The 5,000-nt window shown below is 38.5% G+C and overlaps 1 protein-coding gene across 1 annotated transcript in view; it reads left to right on the top strand.

Annotated features, from left to right (window-relative positions):
- LOC101851660 (calcitonin receptor) overlaps positions 1-5,000 on the top strand; it is a gene marked incomplete at its 3' end in the record, with an annotated part of 130,420 nt that overhangs the window by 46,222 nt on the left and 79,198 nt on the right.

Genomic DNA, 5,000 nt, shown 5'->3' with positions numbered 1-5,000 from the left:
GTATCTCTCTCTCTCTCTCTCTCTCTCTCTCTCTCTCTCTCTCTCTTTCTTTCTCCCTCCTTCTCTCTGTTTCTCTCTCTGTTTCTTTCTCTCTCTCTCTCTCTCTCTCTCTCTTTCGCTCTCTCTCTCCCTCCCTTTCTCCCTCTCTCTTTCTTTCGCTGTCTCTCTCTCTTTCTTTCACTATTTCTCTTTCTCAGTCTCGGCCGCTGTCTCTATTTCGTATCGACCTCTCTCTTTTCATTTCTATTTCTATCTCTCTCTCTCTCTCTCTCTCTCTCTCTCTCTCTCTCTCTCTCTCTCTCTCTTTATCTATCTATCTATCTGTCTATCTATCTATCTCTGTCTGTCTCTCCCTGTCTGCGCCTTCGTCTCTCTCTTTATTTTAGGTCTTTCTCGGTCTGTGTTTGTCCCTTTATTCTTTTAAAATCTCTCTCCCTCTAAGGGATAGAGAGTGTGGGGGAGCTAGAAAGATTGAGAGCGAGAGAATAATATAGATAGAATGAGAGAGAGAGAGAAAGAAAGAGAACGAGAGAGAGAGAGAGAGAGAGAGAGAAAGAGAGAGAGAGAGAGAGAGAGAGAGAGAGAGAGAGAGAGAGAGAGAGAGAGAGCATGAGAGAGAAATACAGAAGGTTTGTATTTGTAGTATCTAACGTGTTGTTGCTTTAAGGATACTAATTGCAATAGTCTCGCTATGTTTGTCACTGTTTCTGTCTATCTCCCTGTCTCTGTATCTGTCTCACTCTCTATTGCTATGTCACTGTCTCTCATCTCTGTTTCGGTCTCCGTCTTTCTCTCTTTTTTCTGTTTTCTTGTCCAGTGTTGTTCTCTGAGATAGGGAGAGAAAGAAGGTGACGGAGAAGGAGAGAGAGAGAGATAAAGAGAGAACAAAACAGAGTGGCGGAGAGAGAGGGGGAGGAAGAAAAAGATAAAGAAAACGGAAGAAAGGTGAACAAAGTGTGCGAGGGTGTGAATTGACATCAGTGTAAGGAGAATTGCCCTATTATTTTTTTCCAAAGTATTATTTTTTATACAACACAAAGATTTGGGGACAAGATTGTAACGTTGTTTTTTTTACTTTGGAAGCACGGTATCGATAAATCTTTAAAAAGAAAAAAAAAACCAATAAAAAGTTGATAGTTTTCCAATACATGGAAAAGGCAAAAGAAATAGGTGAATACGGGGGCTTCTCGCCTGACTTCTTTAAATAGGCCTTGACGTACAGCCCAAACTGCGAGCCAGACAATCCTGTGGAATTTTACAAGCAGTAATTTCCTGAGCAGGTGCACTGAGGACGATGCTGTCTGCACAATAATTTAGCTTCACTTCCCGGGTGCAACTGCACATCGCTGGAAAAAGCCGAAGATTGTACACAACCAGATACGTTTTTTTTTTCGTAAAGCGTCCTGGTCGCTATCGCTGTTAATGAAACGTTATTTCGTAATTTTTAAAAATACTCTGTTTTTACAAGATATGTCACGCACTAAAAATAGTATCAAGCTGTGGTAAAGATTCTCTCCGTGAACCTGTGTAAAAACGGGCGAGTGTTTACCGAAGGACAAATTGAAGCAATAACGTACTACAGCATCTAAAATGTGGTCTTGTTGCGATGATGAGTCACTTCATGACAATTGCATAATTAATTGAATTATTAGGGCCATTTTTGAGCTCGTACACCTTAATTTGCGCAGTTACGCTATACAGGGAGTGTGTGAATTTTATAAAATACTTACATAAGGCACATTTGATGAGTTGAAGTTTTGAAGTGTGTTATAGGCATTAGCAGTAAAAGGAAGCGACATAATGTGGCTAGCAATTCAGTACTCTTTGTTTTCCAAATAATATACATGATTATCTTCATGTCAGATGTACTTTATAGAAATCGAGAAACTCGAAATATGTAGCCGAAGGACGACTGGTTCATTTTGATACCTTCACCTCCTCCCCCCCTCACCCTCCACCCCCCCACCCCGATCCTCCTTTGACAAAGTACTTAGCTAAAAGTATTAAAGGTCCAGCTAAAAACAAAACCCAGAGACCACAGCAATTTAAACCTCTGTTTTGTTAGCCTTGTATATATGGTAATCTCGCGCGTCTACTGCCAGCCTGATGTTATCGGTTAAAAAGGTATCTTCGTTGTTTCATAGACTTACAATTTGAAAAGGAATGCATGTAAGCATGCGCTACTCCTATATATGTCTTTTATCTCTATATCTCTGTTCTCTAGAAACTCTGCAGTATGCATCTGATCTAAGAAGTTTCTTCGTTGTTGTTTTTTTTTTCTCTCTAGAAAATAGACCGGCACTTCTGACATTGTAATACACGTGCTTACATAACGGAGTTAAATATTGTTTTTGAGTTATCTCTCAACAGTGCAGTTACTATAAGTGTATCAGTCGGTCAGGTCAGATTTCCGTAGATCGTAGAATGTTGCTCTGTTACACACACACACACACACACACACACACACACACACACACACCAAAATAGACAGTTATTTTTTAAACCTGATTTTGTCTCAATTACACCTAAAAATGTCAGAGGTATTCTCCTTATTAACTTAACTTTTCTGGACACGATTTAAGCCCCAATTTGTTTAATAAAACAGTGCTTCATAAAAGACCAAATTTATAGTGCTTTAGTGTAATACTGTACTTTAAAAACAGATGACATAATGTATTCATCCCTGAACTTCAAATTCAAATGACAAAATAATATGTACTCTTGTTTGACTCTCATAAACTCATGAAAGCCAAGAAATCCATTCTGGATGTTGGAAAAACATATTAATCAAAATAAGAGGAGAAAACATACATGTCGTAAATGCAGTTTATAAACGAATTGAACTTTTATTTTCTCTGTTCTGACCAATTTCGCTTTCTTGGATTAGAACATTGAAACAGCTTGCCGACGATTCACACACCGATTTAATAGGATAAAAGGACGAGAGAGGCCGTAATAAAAAGCAGTGTGGCGACAATAAACGTCATACCGTCTGTCCGTTCTGACTTCCTGTCAAGAATGACCACTTACTATTCTTACCCTCTAGGTGGTATTTCAATCAGTTTGTATCACTCCTTCTCTCCATTCACAGAACGCATAATAGAATCGCCGAGTAGACTAGGCAAACCTACATTCCAACTCAAAGTACTTCTACAAGGGAAAGTTCTCATTTTGCTTACTGCTGGCCGCTCGGCTTGTGTGAAAGCGATCGTACATACCATACTCTGCTTGATCGCATTTGCTGCCTAATGGAAAGATCTTGCTGCCCCTAGTGCTGCTAAATTATATAGTTAGGACCTGATGGACTCCATGTTCTGGGGTTAACAGCTCGGGTGAGCATTAAGTACATCTGAGAGAACAAAATCCAGGCTCTTGATTCATAAGAACGAAGTTGATTGAAAATAAGAACTCATCATATTCCAAAGAACTGTTGTAAACATTTTCTCTGGAATGTTTAGGGTATTCCAAATAGTACCTAGACCTCACCATCCCCACCCCCCATCCCCCACCCTGCCCCCATGACACCTCAGTTCCAATCTTCAGTAAAGATATATTTTAGTATAGTGTTATATTTGTTTTTTGTTAGAGTTTTACGGTACTTTCAACACAATCGGGTCATATAAGTGCCGAAAAATAGAGGTGTTACAAGAGAGTAATAAACACAATCAAGAAAGAGGAGCTGTAGAGACTATAGATACTTGAACGGAAAGGAAGAGGAAACCAGATCTGAGCATCCGTCATAGATTGATTCAACTGAGATGTAAATTCATAAAAAAGACAGTACAGTTTCTTCGAGTGACACTAGTGATCCTTTCAAGTAAAGGATACATGATATTACAACTCTGACAATTAGTTTGATAGCAGAAAGTGAAAAAAGAAAAAGAAAACAGATAAAGGAGTCATAAGGGTAAAGCCTCCCTCAGCTCATCGAAACGAGGACTCTTCTCTTGTACTCGTATAAACTGACAGAAAATAAATAAATAGACATAGTAAATTAATTCAATACATAAGACATAGTTTTTTTGACGGCCTACTGTGCCTGAACTATCAGAGGCTCGATTTCTTGCGTTCCCGCCAACTCACCAGAATCACACATTTCAGCGACGTGTGTTTCTTGATCGAGGAGTCAATGCATTTGTTGAGAGCCCTAGATAAACTATTTGCTGCGGCAGACGAGCTCACAGGGTACACGGAATCCTGGGAGTAAACCTTGACTGAAAGCGTAGTTCACATGGGTCCTGTGTGCGTACATTAATGATGAGGCGAATCTTGTCGGAGGCGATGGATCCAGTAATGCTGTACGCGCTGTTACGTCACAACATATGGTAATGTTTGTATTGAACCGTCTACGTTTTGTGCCACACAGTTTTGGGAGACGCGTTTGGCTTAAAGTGCAAAATAAAAGTAGATCATACTGAGTGTATGGCAAATATATTACATGCACGTGTATTATATTCTATATGCGAGTAGATGAAGACAGCCATAGTATAATATAAATCTTTTGACATTTACTTTTTTAGCTGTGTGGGTTTGGGTGCTGGGTGTTATTGTTATATTTTAAATATTTTTTTAAATTATGCTTTTGTATAGCGATAAAAACAGTAGTCAATCCTTATAAAATTGTATTCTCGTAAACAACAGGTGAAAAGATCAAACACGCTCAATAGTTTAAATATCTAGGATACATAATTACTTCTTTTTTTCAAAATGGTCCGCAGAAATTAAACGAAGAATTCCAATGGCTAAAGATAATTCCAATAAAATGAGTCCAATCCTGAAAAAATTGAAACATTTCAATTACTATCAATGTTGAAGTTTTAAAAAGCTGTATGTGGTAAACCGATCCATATGGCTTTGAATGCTGTTTCACTAAAGACAATTAAAATAGAATAAAAGCAACACAAAGAGTGCTGATTATTTCTTGAAAAGAAACGAAATCAAACGAGGGTGTAGTTGAAGAAGCCGACTTGAGCCGCTCGCTAAAAAAAACCAAAAGGAAA

The sequence above is a fragment of the Aplysia californica genome, unplaced genomic scaffold, assembly GCF_000002075.1.
Source record: "Aplysia californica isolate F4 #8 unplaced genomic scaffold, AplCal3.0 scaffold00405, whole genome shotgun sequence".
Taxonomy (NCBI): Eukaryota; Metazoa; Mollusca; class Gastropoda; order Aplysiida; family Aplysiidae; genus Aplysia; species Aplysia californica.
The sequence above is the reverse complement of the archived record's forward strand: the minus strand, read 5'-3'. Positions and strand labels throughout refer to the sequence as shown.